This window comes from Amblyraja radiata, chromosome 13 (genome assembly GCF_010909765.2).
Source record: "Amblyraja radiata isolate CabotCenter1 chromosome 13, sAmbRad1.1.pri, whole genome shotgun sequence".
Classification (NCBI taxonomy): Eukaryota; Metazoa; Chordata; class Chondrichthyes; order Rajiformes; family Rajidae; genus Amblyraja; species Amblyraja radiata.
This window is the reverse complement of record NC_045968.1, coordinates 18981738-19004733: the sequence shown is the minus strand read 5'-3', so window position 1 is coordinate 19004733 and position 22996 is coordinate 18981738.

Here is a 22996-nt window from a genome sequence, read left to right as displayed (position 1 = left end):
TTCCTCGTTATGGCCACTTCTTGCCACAAACCCGAAGTGCTCGTTTTCGATGTAGAAATTGCCCATCGATGGGATGTCTTTAGACGTGACTTCGACCACTATGTCACAATCGCTCATCCTGCCGCTACTCCTGCCGTCCAAGCTTCTGTACTCCTTAACCTGGCTGGTCCCGATGCCCTGGCTCGGTCAGACTTCTTCGTCTACGCTGCGGGTGAATCTGTTCGGGACCCGGTATGTTTATTGGCTACGTTTACCGCGATTTGCGACATTCCGACTAATTGCATTTTAGAACGTTTCAAACTTTTCGGGCGGCGTCAGCACCCTGGTGAATCTGCTGAGAACTATGTTGCTGCGCTGCGACACCTGGCCAGACGGTGCCGCCTTGAGACGCTGACCCCCGAGGAGCTGACCAGGGACCTACTGGTTTACGGTCTCCGCGATGAAAAGCTAAGGGCTGAACTTTTGCGCAAGCCCGACCTGTCTTTTAACGAGGCTATGCATGCCTGCCGTTTAGCCGAAGCCGTCACTTCGGCAGTGTCTCCGGCTGATCAGGACATTAACTTTGCCAGTGTTACCCGCCTTTGGCAGAAACCTACCCCGCCACGACCCCCGAGGTCCGGCACTGCTCCCGGGGGACGTACCCAGCTAAGGTGCCCCAATTGTAACTTTGCCACTCATCAGTACAATGTATGCCCTGCTTTGGACAAAACGTGCAATTACTGCAAGAAACTAAACCATTTTTCTGCTGCCTGCCGTTCCCGTGGGAAGCCTCCTGCTGCTCCAAGGCGTATGTTAAACAACTTGGAGCAAACTGATAGCGAGCTCGGTTCCCAGTACCATCTCAACGAACTCCCTGTATCTGAATCTGGGTCCTCTCAGGGGGAGACCAGCATTTTTTCTGTGTTGGATGCACCTGCAGTGATAACAGACCCTTCAGTTCGTGTAACTGTGAACAACTCGACCTTCACCGCTAAGTTAGATACCGGAGCTGTTGCGAATGTTATGTCAACAATCCTCTTCAATAAAATTAGGTCTAATGAGTAAGTTACCTCTGCTCGCTCCACTTTGCACGCATACGGGGGAGGGGTGCTTGTTCCTGTGGGAAAGGCAACTCTGCGCTGCAAGATACTGGAGACCTCTCGGCCCCTCACTTTCTATCTTCTCGATTCCAACTGCATTACCCTGTTGGGCAACCAAGCATGCCAGGACCTGGGCCTGGTCTCCTTCCACCGTGACATCCACAAGGTGCAGGGCCTAATGGACCCGTTGGCTGAATATCCTGACCGCTTTGATGACGAGCTGGGCAAGCTGCCCTACAACTACAAGATTGTCGTCGACCGCAAGGTCGAGCCAGTGGTCCGTGCGCCACACTGTGTCTCCTTCGCCATGAAGAAAAAAGTAGAATCTACGCTGCACTGCATGGTAAAAATGGGCATCCTAAAGGCGGTCAGCGAACCCACCAAGTGGGTCTCCACCATGGTTGTTGCCGCAAAAAAGGACGAAAGCAAAATACGCATTTGCATCAACCCCAAAGACCTAAACCTTGCCATCAAACTCCCGCACTACCCCATGAGAACAGTAGAGGACGTCGCTGCACAGGTTGGTCCGGCCACAATCTTTTCTGTCCTCGATGCCAAGAGTTCCTTCTGGCAGATACCGCTTGACGAGCATTCCTCCAACCTGACAACTTCCAGCACCCCCTTCGGCAGATTTAAGTTCCTCCGAATGCCATTCGGAATCAACTCTGCCAGCGAGGTGTTCCAACGGACAATGGAGCAACTGTTTGCTGGTCTACCGTGTGCCATCATCGTTGACGACATCCTGGTCTACGGTAAGGATGTCGCTGAGCACGATTTCAACCTCCGCCAAGTCCTAGACAGGGCCCGGAAGATCAACTTGAAACTCAACCCCAAGAAGTGCCGATTCCGCGTCCCCGAGGTCACATATGTTGGACATGTATTCACAGCCTCGGGGCTGAAACCCGGCCCACAGAAAACGGCTGCCATCTCCAAGATGTCATCACCTACTGATGTGCCCAGCCTGCAACGTTTCCTGGGCATGGTAAACTACCTGGGGAAGTTCATCCCCGACCTCAGCGAGCTGAGTGCACCCCTGAGGGATTTGATAAAGAAGGACACGGCCTGGGCTTGGTTCCCTCAACACCAAAAAGCTTTCGACATCCTTAAGTCCAAGCTGATCAGTACCCCAACACTTAAATTTTTTGACCTGCAACGTCCCATTATTATCACCTGCGACGCCTCTCAGTTCGGGCTCGGTGCCGCTTGCCTGCAGCTCCATGACGGCCTGCAACTGCCAGTCTCCTACGCGTCCCGTACCATGACCCCTGCCGAACAGCACTACGCACAGATCGAGAAGGAGCTACTGGCCGTGGTGTTTGCCTGCTCCAAATTCAAGGACTATATACTATGCAACACTTTCACCATTGAAACAGATCACCAGCCGCTTGTCACCATCCTCAACAAGTCTATCCATGTTGCCTCATCCCGACTGCAGCGCATGATGCTGCAGCTCCAGCGTTTCACTTTCAACGTCATTTTCCGAAAAGGCAAAGACATGTTCGTGGCCGACACGCTATCCCGCGCCCCGCTAACATCCACCGATCGCCACCCCTATGAAATGTCTGACCTGATGGTGCTCAATGTCAATATTGTCCCTTCACAGCAGATGAAGTCCCTGGTCAAGCACACTGCCGATGATCCTGCCCTGCAACAGCTTGCTGCCATCATCCAGCAGGGCTGGCCCGACCGTCGTTCCGCTCTGCCGGCTGGCGCCGTGCCCTACTTCCTGGTCCGTGATGAGCTCGTACTCCACGACGGCGTGATTGTGAAAGGACACAAGGTGGTAGTGCCTGCTGCTCTGCATGACCACTATTATCAGGCCCCTCATAACGGTAATCCTGGGGCCGAAGCCACCTTGTCTCACGCCCAGAGCCAGTTCTACTGGCCTGGTATGGCTCAATACATCCGGGAGAGGGTCTTCTCGTGTTCCACCTGCAACAGCCTCGCCCCCCACCAGCAACGACAGCCGCTTCTGCAGCAGCCTGCACCCGAACTGCCCTGGATGGCGGTTGCCACTGACATTTTCGAGTGGCGAGGCAAACATTTCCTGGTACTTGTCGACTCCTACTCCAACTGGTTCGAGGTAGACCAGCTGCATTCCCTCACCTCTTCAGCCGTTGTCGAATAAGCTGCGCCGCCATTTCTCTACCTTTGGCACCCCGGCCAGCCTGCAGTCGGACAACGGCAGCCAATTCACGAGCTCCGAGTTCAGGGCTTTCGCAACCAGCTGGAACTTCCGCCACTTCACCAGCAGCCCTGAGTACCGGCAAAGCAACGGTCTGGCCGAGCGCGCCGTTCGCAGTGCAAGGAACTTACTGGAACAATGTCGTTTGTCCAACTCTGACTTCTTTCTAGCCCTCCTCAACCTTCGCAACATATCCCGTGACCCTGCCATGGGCTCCCCGCTCAGCGGCTCATGTCTCGCACTACCAGACCTCCGATCCCGGTGGCCCAGTGCTCACTCGTCCCCTCTGTCCTCAAGCCCACTGCTGTTCAGGAGCGCATTGCCTTTAAGCGCGATGTCCAGAAACGTTCCCATGACAAGTCCTGCCGCCCCCTGCCGCGCCTTTTCCCCGGTCAGGTTGTCCGCATGCAGACCCCCACCGGTCACTCCTGGCTCGCTACCGTAGTCGCCTCTGCTGGGTCGCCTCGGTCCTATCTCGTTACCATGCAGGAACCATCTACTGCCGGTCCCGCCAACGTCTGCGGCTCGTCAACGAGCCGCGACCACCACCCGCAGATCCTTTTGCTCCCCCGCTGCAATTTCAGCCTCCAGGCAATGCTCGGCCCATCGCTCCTCTCATGCCACGGTCTCTACCCTCCCAGCTCTATCCATCCGATCCTCCTCCGGTTCACCCTCCCTCGCCTGCCCGTGCGCAGTCCACTGCGAGCCCCGCATCCCCTCATGCCCTTCTGCCCTTGTCTTCTCCGTCCCCTCCCAGCTCCCCTGTTCCAGTTCGGCCGTCTGCACCTGTTGCCGTACTGCCTCCGCTTGTTCCTGCAGGGAGGGGAGATGGCGAGACGCGAACCCGGTCGGGACGTGTTGTCAAGCCGCCTGTCCGCTATGGCGATTTTGCTTAACCATTTCTAGCGCATGAGACGTGGTCGCCTTGTCACTACTTTGTTTGTCTTTCATTTCCAAGGGGAAGAATGTAGATGATATATGCATGTGACCCTTAATATAGTTACCTCATCACTACTAACGACTCCCCATATCACAAGTATAATTACAACCTCCCCACCCACATATCGCTCTCTAGTTTCCGTGACAGACCACGTACAGCTAGTGCTCTCTGTAATGCCACAGTATGAATAAAGGAAGTAAAGTCACAGTGTGTTGATAACACTTCTTTACAGGGTCGTTGTCCTATTGGAAGGTGAACCTCTGCCCCAGTCTGAGGCCCAGAATGCTCTGGAGCAGGTTTTCATCAAGGATCTCTCTGCACTTTGCTCCGTTCATCTTTCCCTCGATCCTGACTAGTCTCCCAGTTCCTGCCTCTGAAAAACATCCCCACAGCATGATGCTGCCACCACCATGCTTCACCGTGGGTATGGTATTGGCCAGGTGATGAGCGGTGCCTGGTTTCCTCCAGGTGTGACGCTTGGCATTCTGGTCAAAGAGTTCAATCTTGGCTTCATCAGACCAGAGCATCAGGGAAAACAACCCTTTTGGCAAATTCCAAGCGGGCTGTCATGTGCCTTTTACTGAGGAGTGGCTTCCGTCTAGCCACACTACCTTAAAGGCCTGAATGGTGGAGTGCCGCACATATAGTTGTCTTTCCAGAAGGCTCTCCCATCTCCACAGAGGAAGTCTGGAGCTCTGTCAGAGTGACCATAGGGTTCTTGGTCAGTTCCCTGACCAAGGCCCTTCTCCCCCGATTGCTCAGTTTGGCCGGGTGGCCAGCTCTTTGAAGAGTCCTGATGGTTCCAAATTCTTCCATTTAAGAATGACGGAGGCCACTGTGCTCTTCGGGACCTGCAATGCTGCAGAAATTGTTTTATACCCTTACTGTGTCTCTACACAATCCTGTCTCGGAGGTCTACGGACAATTCCTTCGTCTTCATGGCTTGGTTTTTGCTCTGACATGCACAGTCAACTGTGGGACCTTATATAGACAGGTGTGTGCCTTTCCAAATCATGTCCAATCAATTTAATTTACCACTGGTGGATCCAATCAAGTTGTAAAAACATCTCAAGGATAATCAATGTAAAAAGGATGAACCTAAGCTCAATTTTGATTTTCATAGCCAAGGGTCTGAATACTTACACAAATGTGATATTTCAGTTATTTCTTTTGAATTACTTTGCAAACATTTCTAAACACCTGTTTTCGCTTCTTCATTTTGGGGTATTGTGTGTAGATTGGTTAAAAAAATGAATTTAATCCATTTTAAAATAAGGCTGTAACATAACAAAATGTGGAAAAGGTGAAGGGGTCTGAATACTTTCTGAATGCACTGTAAACTTGAGTGATCGTGCAGTGTTGTGGAAATTAACAACTGCTTTGATTGCACTAGAGACTGAGTACAGAATTATTTGTGTAAGTACGAGTTTACATAAGTCACCCATTGCATAAGTCTGGACTGCAATTTGTGTTCTATCATTGACCAAAGAAGTTAACAACCAAAAAACAAATCTGAAGAAGGGTTTCGACCTGAAATGTTGCATATTTACTTTGCTCCTTAGATGCTGCCTTACCCGCTGAGTTTCTCCAGTATTTTTGTCTACCTTCGATTTTCCAGCATCTTCAGTTCCTTCTTAAACATCCAAATACCAATTATCTTTAAACATCTATATAACGCTGATTGTAGAATTTGCTCACTGCTGACATGAAAAACATTTCAGCATGACCAAAATTGTTTGGTCATCCGCTTTTAACTCTTGCTGGTTTCATGCTGGTTGTAAGCTTGCAGCTGTTATAAAACTGAAAACATGAGGCAACTGCCCTGAGGCAGCAACCGAGCTCTAGTACTTAAATAAGCCTTTGTAACAAAGTTATATTGCCTGCCTCAAAATGACATGGTGACATTTCTACCAATAAAAGCTACACAATGTGACTGACTATTAAATCCTGAGCATACTTCATCTCTCACAGTCTATGGCTGCTGTCAGTGTTGCTCCCATCTCTCTTGTAGAGCTAATGTGGCAATTCAGTTGCTGATTTTCATTTTCAATTTGACTTCTTTCCTGCTTCTTACCAAGCACTAAATGTCTTTAAGCCAAGAGGGCCAATATGATCAGATTAAATCCACATCTGAGAAAGTCTGATAATTTCTGAAGGCAGTTTTTATATTTTATTTGTGTTATACTTCTAAATGATTCTTCAGCAGGCTGCTGCGGCAAAACTATCAATTGGGCCAAAGTCACACGGAGGTTGTTGCTAGAGGGCCAGCAGCCTTGTATTGTGGTTGTCAAAGTAACCAATTGCAAAATGAATTTTCGCTTACATCTGTGTGCCTTTAATGTCATTAATCAGAAGAGCATCAAGCAGTCTTACTCTTGCATTTAGTCTGCAACCGGCCATTTCTTTAATATCTCTGATATGTTTATGGAAAAATAGACACAAAATGCTGGAGTAACTCAGCGGGATGGGCAGCATCTCTGGAGAGAAGGAATGGGTGATGTTTCAGGTCAAGACCCTTCTTCAGACTGAAAGTCAGGCAAGAGGGAGACACAGAGAAGGAAGTGTGAGGGGTGAGAATGAGATCAAAGGGGATGAAGCACAGGGGGAGCAGGGAGAGAGGATGTAGCAAAACTCTCTGGAGAGAGGAGGAGAACTTCTTCAAAGTAGGCATACCTTGAGGAAATATTGCAGCGGAGCAGATAAAATGTGTAGGAAGGAACTGCAGATGCTGGTTAACACCGAAGATAGACACAAAATGCTGGAGTAACTTGACAGAACAGGCTGCATTTCTGGAGAGAAGGAATGAGTGGTGTTTCAGGTCGAGACCCTGGGTCCAGTGGAGAATAAATTAAGGTTGGGGCCCATTGCAGATGTCCAGTGTTTATATATGATCTGTGAATAATAGACACCTTCTTCAGAGACCCTTCTTCTGAAGAAGGGTCTCGACCCAAAGCATCACCCATTCCTTCTCTCCAGAGATGATGCCCGTCCCGCTGAGTTACTCCAGCATTTTGTGTCTATCTTTAGTTTAAACTAGCATCTGCAGTTCCTTCAAACACATCAGTTTATGGATAATGTTCTTTGAGGGCATATCTCATCTACACCTGCTTTCAAGTCAGCACCCAGCTTAATCTCCAGTGGAGTGCTTACAATGGCCACCAGACTGCAAAAACACAGCTGAAATTGAACCAAGGATGTTCTACAATCTGTAGCATTTTGCTTCTGCATTTTACATGAAGATATTTGAAATTATTGCAGGACATTCATTGATTTCATTTGATGCTTAATTTATTTTGGTGTTCAATTGCGTTGATTAGGAAAAGCAACTGATTTTGGTTCTGGACAATGTTGATGTGTGCAAAATATGAAATTGCCTGGATATTACAGCAAATATGTTTGGTAATAAAGGTTAATTTATGCCTAGATATCACCTTTTCTAACGGCAAGAAACGACATTGATGTCCAGTGATCATCTGTGAGTAAGGTCACAGAAGAAGAATGCAATTGATTTTCTTAATTGAATCAACAAATCTGATTGAGAATTTAAGCTGAAATCACACATCCATTTTTCTTTAATGCCGCAGTGCTTTTTCAGCACTTAATTACAATTATACATTGTTCGATTGCAGTTAATCCCAACAAGCCAATTACACAGAACAGAACAGTGTACAACAGGAATAGTCCTTCGGCCTACAATGACTGCCGACCATGTTGCCAATTTCAACTGCACATCTGCCTACACTAATCCTTGTGGGATACCACTGGTCACAGACCTCCAGTCAGAATAAAACCCCTCTACCGTGACCCTCTGTTTTCTGTAGCCAAGTTTGAATACAATCTACAAAGTTTCACTGGATCCCACATGGCTTACATTTTTGGATCTGCCTACCAAGTGGGTCCATGACAAAAGTTTTACTGATATTCCTGTATATAATTCCCCTGCACAAAACCATACCAACTGATATGTTGATGGTTTTCCAGCTATGTGTGCATCCTATCATCAAGAATGTTCTCCCTTACCCATCCCTTGCCCATCTCTCCTTTAGTTTGGTTTAGTTTAGTTTAGTTTAGCTTAGTTTAGAGATACATAGTGGAAACAGGCCCTTTGGCCTACCTAGTCCGCACCGACCAGCGATCCCCACACAATAACATCACCCGACACACACTAGTGACAATCTACAAACTTGTAGTTCTTTGGAGTAATCCCCTTCTGCTCTCGTTCCCCCTCTCCTCAAACAGAACAAGTATAGAGTACTCCCGGTCCTTACATCTCACCCCATCAGCTTCCACGTCCAACGCATCAGTCTCCAACATTTCCACCATCGGTAACATGATCCCACTGGAAGTAACATCTTCCTGTCCCAACCCTTTCTGCTTTCAGTAGAGACCGTTCCCTCTGCAACTCCTTGGTTTACTCATTGCTATCCACCCAAACCACCTGCTTGCTTGGTACTTTCCCTGCAATGGCAAAAGATGTAATACCTGTTCTAACAGCTCCTCCCTCCCCTCCATCCAGGGAACCCAGCAGCCTTTCTTAGTGAGACAGAGGTTCAAATGCACCTCCCCTAACCTGATCTACGGCATTCAGTGTTCCTGATGTGGCCTCCTTTACATCGACAAGACCAAGTTTAGACCTTTCAATTCTAGCTGGGATGGAAGGGGGTTAACAAATTGATGCAGCTTTCTTCCTTTATAAAGTTCAACAAAGTCAATGGGATTTATTCTTCCTTATTTCAGTGTGAAAATAAAATTATTAGAAGATAAGATTTAGATCAGTCAAAAGCTTTGCTAAGAATATGTAACATTTTTGCTCCAATGAAGAGAATTCTCTAAAAGATAACAAATTTAATTCCAGTATTTTAATGAAATTTGGAGCTGTAAAATGTGACTGTGCTGCCTTTTATTTCTCTGGTTACTACAGGTGTTGATTTGCTACACGATACATTTCTGCATATATATGGCATGATTTGCATCAACCAACCCTAATGAGAAAGGCATGTGGAGTACTTACGCAGGGAGGAAGTGAGACGAGCTGACAGACCTTGATTGCAATCAGTGTCAGTGCGTAATTCTCATCTGATGTCAGTGCTGTCAGAGTTGCTATCAATGTTGCAGCTGACACTGTGGGGTGGAATATCAACAGTGGCACCAGCAATCTCCCTAACGGACCTCCAATTTGTTAAATCCAGTTCCTAAACAGCACCGTTTTTTTCACACAACACCACTTTGTTCCACAAACAGCAGGCAATAGGGATTGAATTACTTGCATCATTACAACCTCTCCTCACAGCTCCAACTGCAGGAGTAAATATTACAGGCTTGCAGGACACAATTCACCAAGCATTCTGTCCACCACCAGGGACCATTGGCAAGGAATTTGTGCATTTAGCAATGATGAGAGGAAGGGTTAGGACAAAGGAATGTTCTCTGGCTTCTGAAGAACGATGCAAGTTAGAGGCTATATCTGTGAACACAAGACAATAATGGCAACAAGTTGTTAGGGTGAGCCGTCCGAATAACAGTGCTATTGGGAGCCCTGCTTGGCAGCCAAAAGCTGGTTCAAAGTTACATTATTCAAAAATAGGTTATCCACGACACCAGAAGTGCTTTGCTTGTAATGCAGCACCAAGCAGCAAAGCACCATCTGTGTCATATGCCTGCAAAGATCCCGAGGCAAGGTTTCTGAGAGTGATGCGACCATAACTTTGACATTAAGAGCAATTCAGGCATTTCTATTTCTTTGGCCATGCAAGCCATATGTAGCAACCAAACACTGCGCTGCATGGTGGCGCAGCGGTAGAGTTACTGCCTTACAGCGAATGCAGCGCCGGAGACACGGGTTCGATCCCGAGTACGGGTGCTGTCTCTACGGAGTTTTACGTTCTCCCCGTGGCCTGTGTGGGTTTCCTCCCACTCTCCGAAGACGTACAGTATGTAGGCTAATTGGCTTGGTAAATGTAAAAATTGTCCCTAGTGGGTATCGGAAAGTGTTAATGTGCGGGGATCGCTGGTCGGCGCGGACCTGGTAGGCCGAAAGGGCCTGTTTCTGCGCTGTATCTCTAAACTTAACTAAATAAGGACATGCAGGCTGTCCCTGCCGCAATGTGCCACATATGACACAAAACTTCTCACTCTTGTATTTCCGAAGTCAGAAAATGTTGAACTGGAAATAGAATTCTATTTTTGATCATTTTTGACATTTGCATCCATTCCTGGAAGCGGCATTTGGCTGCAAGGGCTGAGCTTCCAAAAATTAATGTTCTGCAGATGGGAAGGAGGCACAGATTGACCCAACTGTATCCACTGGGTCGTTCACCTGGAAGAGTAGATGCTTTTGAGCATAAGCTCAGCTACCACAGAGCCTGTGCCAACAATTGCCAACACAAATCATTGAAGATGCCAGTATGCTCATACTTAATTATTTTGTATGCAACTTACCTCTCATCTCTTGTTTTTCTATGTTACATCAGGCACCACCGTGTCTTTCTAACTTTGTCCCTCACCTCACCATGAACATAACCTAGTGGCTCCCTCATTTCAGACATAAGGCAAGCCACCAACACTGGGGGAAGAAGTGAAAGGCCTGGATAGAGTGGACGTGGAGAGGATGTTTCCACTAGTGGGTGAGTCTAGGACCAGCTTCAGAATTAAAGGACATACTTTGAGAAAGGATATGAAGAGGAGTTTCCTTCAGAATTTCCAATCAGAGGATGGTGAATCTGTGGAATGTATTACCATGTGGAAGCCAAGTCATTGGGTATTTTTAAAGCAGGTTCTTGATAAGGAAGGGTGTCAAAGGTTATGGGGAGAAGGCAGGAGAATGGGGTTGAGAGGGAGAAGTCGATCAGCCATGATAGAATGGTGGAGTAGACTTGATGGGCCGGATAGCCTTATTCTGCTCCTATGACTAATGAACATGAACCACCCCATTCCGGAGAGGAAGGAGAAGGTGGGAAGAAAGACAACATTTAAACATCACTAATGCTCTCAGTGTATTGTCATGGGTGGTCCAATAATGCTTAGTGTAGTGGAGCAGGGTGTAGTTGAACATGACCCAGCCAGTTTGCAGTAGGTTTTGTTTGGAAGTCGGCAAGAAAGAACTGGATTCAGGTCATGTGTTAGTCTCGATGGACTATCTTGCTACACAAGTACAATGCAAGTGTGATGCTTGGAGGAGTGGTAAGTGCCTGAAGTTATATTGAGGCAAATAATTATTTGTTAGGGATCCCAATTAATTAGAAAAATAGTAGTTATGTTCAAAGGTTCAAAGGCCAGTTTATTGTCACGTGTACTAATTAAGGTACAGTGAAACTCAAATTACCATACACCCATACTAAAAAAAAGCAACAAGACACACAACTACATAAAAGTTAACATAAACATCCACGACAGCGGATTCCCCACATTCCTCACTGTGATGGAAGGAAATAAAGTCCAATCTTTTTCCTCCTTTTTCACCCACAGTCAGGGGAGTCGAACAATCCACAGTTGGGGCAATCAAAGCCCCCGCGTTGGGGCGATTGAAGCTCCCGAGTCGGTGCGATCGAAGCACCCGCGTCGGGGCAGTCCAAGCTCCTGCAGCTTGGAGCTCCCGAAGTCAGTCTCTAACCAGAGACTGCGAGCTCCACGATGTTAAGTCCGGCGGGCTCCCGCGGTTGGAGCTCCCAAAGTCGGGCTCCAGCACGGGCCGCCAACTCCTCGATGTTCGGCCTCAGTGCGGATGGAGATACGATATGGAAAAAAGTCGCATCTCCGTCGAGGTAAGAGATTAAAAAGATGTTTCCCCAATCCCCCACCCCCACGTAAAACATGCTAAAGAACACTAAAACATACATTTAACAAATACTAAAATAACAACAAAGGAAGGAAGGGACAGACAGACTGTTGGCGAGGTGGCCATTGCTGGCACCACCTGATGGTTATGTGATGGAGTAACATGTGCATCTCCAACTCATTGACTTCTGTGGTTCAAGAATGTTACAAATGAGTGTGTCTGAGACAAATACACAATCCATTTTGAATTGTTTCCAGATTTGTATTTTTTTATTTCATCATAAAAGGAAAGTTGGTTTTTGTTATCTTGTATGATTGTTTTGGGGCAATGTGTTTACTGAATACCACTACAATGGTGGACTTCACTTGGCTGTATGCCACTGGCAGTTATATATATTTGTGAATACTCACTTGTTTAACACTCAGAGTGTCTGCTTTCATGAACAGGTTGCAGGAACATTTCAAACAATATATTAGGGGCCACAAAGTGCTGGAGTAACTCAACAGATCAAGTCACCATCTCTGGAGGACATGGGTAGGTGTCATTTTGGGCAGGACCCTTCTTCAGACTGTATTGGGGGAGAAAGCTGGAAGAGAGGTTGTGGGAAGGACAACGCCAGGCGAGTGATAGGTGGATACATGTGAGGGGGGGGGGGGTTGATTAGCAGACGGGTGGGCAAAGTCCAGAAATTAAAATAAGACAAAAGGCTGTGAGATAAGCAGATAAGAGGTCTGAAATGTGAAGCCAGGGTAAGGGTAACAGTGGAAGGGGAGGAGGGGGGTAGAGGAAAGTGAAAGGCGTGGTGGGATGGTGGGAGAAAATGGTGTGCATCTGGATGGGCACATGCTGCCTGACCCGCTGAGTTACTCCAGCACTTTGTGTCTTTTTTTTTGTAAACTTTGTGTCTAATATATTAGGGGGCCATTAACTGTTGTCAGATCAAGCACTTTGAGCTGTTCACATGCTGCTATTGATTATTTTTTTTTAGCATTGGCTGCTGCAACTGATGGTAATTGCTTCTTAAACTAATTTGGTGAGGCAACTGAGCATTTGTAATGATGGACGTCTGGCCAAGTTCCTTGGTTTCAAGCCAATGTTTGCTGCTTGGGAGGTCCATCGTGATTAGAAGAGGAAGTAACAGGAGCAGGCAAGAGTCCAGGAAGCTGTAGGGAGATGAAGGGAATAGCTGGCAGGATGGCTTTCCTCATATGCCTACACTGGCTCAGATCTTCTTGCCTGCTGTTGCCGAGGATGCTTGCTTATGAGGGTGCTTTCTCCAGCAGGGAGTCTGTAACAATGCAGCACTGGATTACAGCTCACTTTGGATATATTACAGGAGATTTAGCAGCACGACTATCTAACCTCATTTTCCACAGGCAAACAGCCAAGTCTCCCATTTGCAACATTTTCAAAACAGCTGGATGAAAGTGCTCAAAGACAAGGGCGGCACGGTGGAATAACGGTAGAGTTGCCTCCTCTACAGCGTCAGAGACCAGGGTTCAATCTTGACGACGGGTGCTGTCTGTACAAAGTTTGTGCGTTCTCCCCGTGGCCACATGGGTTTTCTCCAGGTGCTCCGGTTTCGTCTCACACTCCAAAGACGTACAGGTTGGTAGGTTAATTGGCTTTGGTAAATTTGTATATTGTCCCTCGTGTGTGTGGGATAGCGTTAGTGTGCGGGGATCACTGGTCGGCGGGGACTCGGTGGGCTGAAGGGCCTGTTTCTGTGCTATGTCTCTCAACTAAATTAAACTAAAATGATAAAAAGCTTTCTTCAAAGTGTGATTTTCCTTCCAGATTGCTCATAGCTGTATGGGTCAGACAATTACCTGGAGATTTTATGGCAATGTTGGACAGCCAATGCTGAAACTATATCAACTACTAATGTATTAAAAGCAGCTCAGTGTAACGGATATAGCTTGGACCCAATAGCAGCACAGAATCAGGCAGGTATAGTTGGTAATGAACTTTATTACGATACTGTAACACAGAGTAGTAACACAGGAATGGGTACACCATACTCACACAGAGGCTCAGGATTGAGCAAGGGTTCCGAAGAGGGGCAGGCAGGTTCGAATCCGTGTAGGCAGTCGGGAAATCGCTGGAGAGTCTTGCATGAATGCTGAGAACAATCTGGCACTGTGTGAATGGTGAGGAGAGTCTATATACTGGGTTAATTGGTGATCAGAGGCAACTGAGTGCAACAGGTGAGGAGAGTTGGGCTGATGAGAGGGGAGTGGAAGGCGAGTAGAAGGAGGGACCGGTGGAAAAGTACTGGGAGGTGAAGTGGATGAGAATGAGGAGAGGGCAGACTGTGACACTCAGAAAAATAAGACTTACATTTTTATCACATGAATTGGTAACAGCAATGGGTAAAGGTTAAAAAACAAAAATAAATAAATGCTTTGAGAATATATTTTACCAGGAACCTGATTGATTTAACAGACCATAACCAGATAATCTGTTACCAATCGGGTACGGTGGCACAGTGGGAGAGTTGCTGCCTTATAGCACCAGAGACCCGGGTTTGACCCTGACTACAGATGCTGTCTGTACGGAGTTTGTACATTCTCCTCGTGACTGCGTGGGTTTTCTCCGGGTGCTCCATTTTCCTCACACACTCCAAAGACATGTGGTTTTGTAGGTTAATTGGGTTTGTTAAAAATTGTAAATTGACTATAGTGTGTGGGATAGTATCAGTGTACAGGGATCGATGGTCTCGGCTTGGACTTGGTGGACCGAAGGGCCTGTTTCCACTCTGTATCTCTAAACTAAATAACTCTGATATTCGCAGCAGTAAATCAGATTGTAACCTGGGTAGTTGGACACAGACCACAGGGAGTTGTTTTCAACTTTGCCCTCTTCCTCAACAGTGTACACCCAAGCTGTGGCCTGGGGTTGCAACACGGACTGGCAGGGTTGCGATCTATGGGTCCATACTCAATCTGCAGTTCGCCCCATGGCAGAAGTCCCCGCTCCTGCCCACCACCTCCTATAAAACTGTTGAGCCACACCATCCCCACCCTTATCCACGCTGATGCACTGACCATTTGCTGATATGATGCATGAGGGTAACGGCCTGTTTTAAAGCTTTTACAATCCGTTATTTAGCAGCAACAAAGGACTGCCAAGCATTATTATTGAAAAAAACAAGAGGCACTGAGGAAGGACACGTGACGGGTTAGGCAGTCCATCTGTAACATACTGATATACGGCTGTAAAAGTGGCTGTTACAGCAGTACACCTGACATCATACTCCATGGAACACAGAGGTTTAAAGGTGCATATATATATTTGTACGGCTAGGTGCAGCTCAGAAGCAAGAGCCCCTGGGAAGGAAAGAGAGATTGAGAGATACTCGGCCAGAGAGTTATGTCCATCGAGAGAATTGGTGTCATGTTAGAAAATAATGGGGAAGCCCTAATCTACATTCTGTCAGTTTCTAGGTGAGAAACACTGCATTCATCTGCCTGCAATTGTACACAGGGGTACTTACCCATCAGTGAAATCCCTCAGAGCTAACCAGAAAGAGACACGGTTGTCCTTTCAAGGATAAGTGAAACATTAAATTATGTATTCAGCTTGAAAATGAGGCCAAATTATCACTGCAGCACAGACACAATGCTTGGCGACGATGTACATGTTAAAATTCTCTTTTATCCACTGTTCAGTCTTCTCTGAGTACCCCAGCTTCTTTGAAAAAATCAATGCTGCATGAATCTCACTGAAATGGAGGCACAAATAGCATTCTAAAACTGTCTTTCATTTAGACAGAAAACTGCATTGCTGAATATCTGAAATGACCACAGAAAATGCCCCAACCCCTCAGCAAGTTGGGCAGCATCAATGGAGAGAGAATCAGTCAACATTTTAGGGTAAAGATTCTTTCTCAGTTCTTGAAAAACTGAGAGAACAAGCAAGTTTTAAGTTCCAGAGAGAGGGAGGGAGAGAGGGGGGAAGGGATAGAACAATGGATAGGCTGGAAATACAAGAGCATTCAGACACAGGTAAGAAAGAAGTAAAGGACCTAGTGTCAGGAAGTGTCAGGAAGAGCTTGTGAAAAAATAGTCAACACCATCAATTGAAAAAACACGATAAATGTTCCCCCGTGCATGATGGAACTATTTTGTCTAAACGATGACCTCAGCAGCAATACTTTAGTTATAGGCAGAATGAAAAATCTGCAGATGCTGTAAATCTAAAGTAAGAACAGAAAAAAACCAGCAGTTCGGTTTAGTTTAGTTTAGTTGATTATTGTCAGATATACCGAGGTACAGTGAAAAGCTTTTTTGCTGTATGCTATCCAGTCAGCGAAAAGACTTCTTGATTACAATCAAGCCGTCCACAGTGTACAGATACAAGATAAAAGGTATAACATTTAGTGCAGGGAGAGATAACTAGGTATTCAGGAAGTGATCAGTAAATGTGGATGTCTCCAGGTGAAAGATGAATCCCTCTGGCAGGGGAATTCTCCCATTATTAACCCATCAGTAGTTCATACAATTTCTTCCATCTGATCTTGGCAGAGTATATGGTGTTAAATACTTACTGACACTTACATATACTTTGTAAATTAATGGGATCTGTGGCTGCGAAGAGCATATTATTTAATGAACCAAGTGGCCAGCACAGAGCCAACCTCATCAATCTTCCCCTTGAGAACAGATCCAAGTAGATTAACTATAGGAATGGGCTATTCCTAATGGACTCTTCTCTCCAATTAAAGACCCATCATTGAGGACGCACCAAATACTATGCAATGATGTACAGAAATTGGACTTGCTATTTCCGCCAACTCCTTTTCTCCACAAAATCTGGCAAAATATTACCAATACTGTTTAATTGATGCTACTAATGATATGATTTTGCAACTACAAAATCTACTTCTAAGCAGTTACTTAATAAACAGTGGGAGAACTATAAGAGTAAGTTAATGTGCTGATTTTGGACTGCAAAAGTGCTGATCTAAGCCGAATGTGATTCTACACAGTTCTGGTGAGCCATTCTACATGGACTATTTCAATGCTCCCTGGAGTATAGAAATCCTCGCCAACTCTTATCTACAATAAGGGAAAAATAACAGTAGCCATTTATCCAACATGTCTTTGAAATGTGAAATGTGTTAAAAAAAAAAATCGTTTTAATAATAAGAACAAGGAATTGTGTTCAGAGCTGATATTGTTTTGTCCCTTTAGATTTATCATCACATCAGCCGGTGGGATTGATATACAGAGCATAGCCTTTTCCGCGCCCAAACTAATGGCAACCTGCTTTTGCCATGATTTAGTTTTTCGCTATTATGGAAGCTTGAAAATTGTTCTCATACAATTGCAAACAACTCAATTATTTTAGAGAAGATGCTTACTTCGAAGTTTATTTCATCATGATTTACGAGCTGAGAATCCTTATGTGAGAGCTCGTGCAGTGATTTATTAGTGAACAGAGGATAGAGGAGACTAATGATGTAACAAAGTCAACAAATACTGAAATGGGGGCAGGATGGAAAGCTTTGGATTTAATGGGAAAGAGGAAGTCATAGACTTCATGCACCGAAGGTGAAAGTGCCAAATAAAGTTTTAAACTCTTGGAGTCCAAGAACCATAGAGTCGTGCAACACAGAAACAAGCCTTTCGGCTCAAGTTGCTGATGCTGACCAAGATTCCCACCTACGCTATTCTCACCTGCCCACATTAGGCCCATAGCCCTCTAAACCTTTCCTTGCAATTTCTTGCAGCGAATTGTGGACGCAGCACAGGCCGTCACACAAACCAATCTCCCTTCCATTGGCTCCATTTATACTTCACATTACCTCGCCAAGGTCAGCAGCGTAATCAAGGATGAGTCGTACGTTGGCCACTCCCTCTTCTCCCCTCTCCCATCGGGCAAAATGTATAAAAGTGTGAAAATGCGCACCTTCAGATTCAGGGACAGTTTCTTCCCAGCTGTTATCAGGCTGCTGAACCATCCTACCACAACCAGAGAGCAGTCCTGAACTACTATCTACCGCATTGATGATCCTCAGACTATCTTTGATCGAACTTTACTGGCTTTATCTTGCACTAACCGTTGTTGCCTTGTCATGTATCTGTACACTGTGAACCAAGTAGCGGTTTTATGAGAGTCTTGAAGCTTAATGCTTGCTTAATTACTAATTACAGCACGTTATTTTATAGTTCTTTAATAGTTCTTTAATGACTTGAATTTAAGTCCCTGAGGTTGCGAGATGAGATTTGAACACATGTCTCCTGATTAAGGTCTCAATTTTCTGGTATAGTAACTGAACCACTGCTCATTTTGATCAAGTCGAATGCTGTCTTTCCTCCCAATTTGGTTTACAGGAAACCTTTTAGTTACCTTTATGTGATGACACAGTTGTAGATTGGAAATATGTCTAAGTAATACAATAAAAACAGGAAAACTCTGTTTGCTGGTGTGGTGAGCACAGCAGCAACTATGACTTGAAATAAGTCTTTGATCATTGTTTGCCCACATGTTATTTCCACGCAGATATCTCTGTGGCTGCTTCCTGCAATTATATTTTCTGTTAAGAAATGTGAGATAATTGTGTAGCTTGTAAATGCTGCTGACTCCAAATTGCAATCCTAAGGGAGGTTACTTTATTGTGTCGGGCAGCCATATATATATGGCATCAGGCATTACCTGTTATTCCGGCAGGAGTTAGATCCATTACTGTTGACTCAAGGTAATAATTATTCTTAGACATGGCCATCAATGCTGGGATTAAAGAATGAAATTATTTATCAATAGTGGCACAGTTGCTGCCTTACAGCGCCAGAGACCCGGGTTTGATCCTGACTACAGATGCTGTGTCTATGGAATGTGTATGTTCTTCCTGTGACCATATGGGTTTAATTCGAGTGCTTCGGGTTCCTCCCACATTCCAAAGGCATGCTGGTTTGTAGGTTAATTGGCTTCTGTAAATTGTAAATTGTCCCTAGTGTGAAAAATAGTGCTGGTGTACGGGGTGATCGCTGGTCGGCGTGGACTTGGTGGGCCGAAGGGCCCGTTTTCATGCTGTATCTCTAAAATCTAAAATCTAAAGTCTAAGCAACATGATTCAAAATTATTAAGATTATCTGAAAATAAATCATCTCTTCTGATGTTTCATTTCAGATGTTAAGCCCATATATGTGTCATCACATCCATGTTTATAATGTGTCAACTTAAGTTTGTAGTTATATTTCTGCTCCACATCCTGGTACAAGGTTGCTCTGAACTAGAGTGGTAACATTGGGATTTGTATAATGGAAGGAGCATGTGGAGTGTGTGAACTTGGTAAAAGGCAAAATCTTTTTCTTAAAATCCATGACTACGCAGGAAATTGTAATTTCCTTTTACCATGCAGAAAATTGTACCCAGCACCTGTTTTATAATATCTGTGAAAATTGTAGCAAACTGACAAAAGATGAGTTGAGTAGACCAGAGATAAATCTTCAGGTCCCCATCGCCTGAGTCCAGATCTCCACACAGGGCAAGTGTGCCAATCAGGTCTCGAGGGGATTTGGACTGCAGGGTCACTAAAAGCAAATGTTGAGGCATGATTATTCATATATGATAATATATGATAATCATATATTGTCTTTCCGCTGACTGGTTAGCACAAAACAAAAGCTTTTCACTATACCTCGGTACACGTGACAATAAACTAAACTGAGTACTGAACTTAGATTTGCTTCCATTAAGTACTTTTATGACAATCTTGATACTTAATAGTTGACACTACTAATTACAGCACATTATTTAACACTTTTTTTAAATTATCGGTACTTGAATTCAATCCCCGAGGATGCAGTGTGAGATTTAAACTTGTGTCTCCTGGTTAATGCCTCTGATTTCTAGAATAGTAACTGACCTAATTTACCACTGCCCTTCATGATCACATCAAATGCGGTCTTTCTACTCAATTTAGTATGCAGGGAACCTTTGGTTATCTATCTGTGCTGGCACAGTTGTTAAATAGAAATAGAAATATGTAATACAACAAAAGAGAAAACTCAGTTTGTCAGTGTGGTGTTCACAGTAACAACTAAGACATGGAAGAAGACTTTGATCATTATTTGCCCACATGTTATTTCCAAGCAACAGGATATCACTGCGGCTCTGTTTCCTGCAATTATAATTTGTGTTCAGAAATGTAGGATAATTGTGCAGCTTGTTCATGCTGCTGACTCCAAATTATTATTCTACAGGACTTTCCTTGATGATGTTGGGCAGCCATATAAACATGGCATTAGGCATTAGCTGTTAATCCAGTAGGAGATAGAGCCATTACCCAGTTGCTAATCATTTTAACTCCCCTGCTCGTTCTCATTCCGACCTTTCTGTCCTGGGTCTCTTCTATTGCTAGAGTAAGGCCACATGCAACATGCAGAAACAGCACCCCATATTGCACTTAGGTAACTCTTCAGTTAAATTAAGTTTGAACATTGAAGCCTCCAAAATCCCTTTCCCTCCCCCCTCCTTTGATCTCTTCCTTTCTTTCCTGTGCCCCCCAACTCATTATGCACCCATTTCTCCCACTAACCCACCCCCTCCTCCTCATTCCCTACCACCTATATACCTCCCCCGGCTTTACATTTCACTCCCCGTGAATACAATCAGTCTGAAGAAGGGTCCCGGCCCAAGACATGACTTATCCATGTTCTCCAGAGATATTGTCTGACCTGATAAGTTACTCCTGATAAGTTACCCTGCTTCCTGTAAGGACTCTATCCCCTACTACCAATTCCTTCATCCAATTGCACCCAGGATGAGGTCTTCCAAACCAGGACATCGGAGATGACCTCATTCTTTAGGGAACGGGGGTTCCCCTCTTCGACTATAGATGAGGTTCTCACCAGGGTCTCCTCTATCCCATAGCTCCGCTCTCACTCCCATACAACCACTCGTAAAAAGGACAGAGTCCCCCTTGTCCTCACCTTCCACCCTACCAGCCGTCACATACAACAGATAATCCTCCGACATTTTCACCACCTCCAACGGGATCCCACCACTGGCCACATCTTCCCATCTCCTCCCCTTTCGGATTTCCGCAGAGTCTGCTCCCTCCGTAACTCCTTAGTCAATTTGTCCCTTCCACCCAAACCACCCCTTCCCCTGGTACTTTCCCTTGCAACCGCAGCAAATGCTACACTTGTCGTCGCTTTAGCTCCCCCCTCGACTCCATCCAAGGACCCAAGCAGTCTTTCCAGGTGAGGCAGAGGTTCAACTGCACCTCCTTCAACCTCATCTATTGCATCCGCTGTTCTAGGTGACAACTGCCCTACATCAGTGAGACCAAGCGTAGGCTTGGCGATCGCTTCGCCCAACACCTCCTCTCAGTTTGCATTAACCAACCTGATCTCCTGGTAACTCAGCACTTCAACTCCCACTCCCATTCCAAATCCGACCTTTCTGTCCTGGGCCTCCTCCATGGCCAGAGTGAGTCCCACCGCATATTGGAGGAGCAGCACCTCATATTTTGCTTGGGTAGTTTACACCCCAGTGGTATGAACATTGACCTCCAATTTCAGGTATCCCCTCCCCTTCCCAGCTCTCCCACAGCCTACTGTCTCCGCCTTTACTTTTCTTCTTCCTGCCACACCCCCACCCCCACATCAGTCTGAAGAAGGGTCTCGATCTGAAACATCACCCATATAACCATATAACAAATACAGCACGGAAACAGGCCATCTCAGCCCTTCTAGTCCGTGCCGAACACGTATTCTCCCCTAGTCCCATCTACCTGCACTCAGACCATAACCCTCCATTCCTTTCCCGTCCATATAACTATCCAATTTATTTTTAAATGATAAAATCGAACCTGCCTCCACCACCTTCACTGGAAGCTCATTCCACACAGCTACCACTCTCTGACTAAAGAAGTTCCCCCTCATGTTACCCCTAAACTTCTGTCCCTTCATTCTCAAGTCATGTCCTCTTGTTTCAATTCAATTCAACTTTAATGTCATTGCACAAATACTAAGTATGGGTACAACGAAATGCAGTTTTGCGTCAGTCCGTAGTAGTAGTGCAATATAGAAATTAAAAAAAAAAGAAGATACAGAATAATCAAAAATACAGAATAATTAAACAATGGGGACGGAGGGACCGGAGAAATCTATCGGCGGGACTCCGAGTTCAGCAATGTGATGGTATAATTGTAGAAGCTGTTCCTCATCCTACTGGTACGAGACCTGAGGCTCCTGTTTGCCCTCCTCCCTGATGGGAGGAAGGCAAACAGTCCATGGTTGGGGTGGGAGGGGTCTTTAATGATCTTCCCAGCCCGTCTGAGACACCGTTTTCGGTGGAGGGCATCCATGGCAGGGAGCGGGGCACCGATGATGTGCTGCGCGGTTTTCACCACCCGTTGTAGTGCCTTCCTGTCCGCAACAGTGCAGCTGCTGTACCCTGTTTGAATCTTATCTACTCTCAGTGGGAAAAGCTTATCCACGTCAACTCTGTCTATCCCTCTCATCATTTTAAAGACCTCTATCAAGTCCCCCCTTAACCTTCTGCGCTCCAAAGAATAAAGACCTAACTTGTTCAACCTTTCAACCTTTCACCCATTCCTTCGTTCCATAGATGCTGCCTCACCCGCTGAGTTTCTACAGTTTGTTGTATACCTTCGATTTTTCCAGTATCTGCAGTTCTTATTTTGATGAGACTTGAGAGGCAATAATGAGTATCTAAGAACGAAGCTTTGAAGAACGTTGAATTCTGCAGGTGCAAAATGGTGGAGTATCCACCTGAGATGTGGAAGTCCAGAGATTTGGAAACCCCCTAAATAAAGAGATATCTTCTCACCTCAATCCCAAATTGCCATCTCCTTCAGTGATAAAGAGTGAAAACTCCTTCAGTTACGAGAATTATCCCAGGAATTACAGGGTTATACTGTATGATGAACATTAGACGGCACTGGGCCTGTACTCGCCGGTGTTTGGAAGGATGAGGGGGGGAGTGGGGGGCCCCATTGAAACTTACCGGATAGTTAAAGGCCTGGATAGATTGGATTTGGA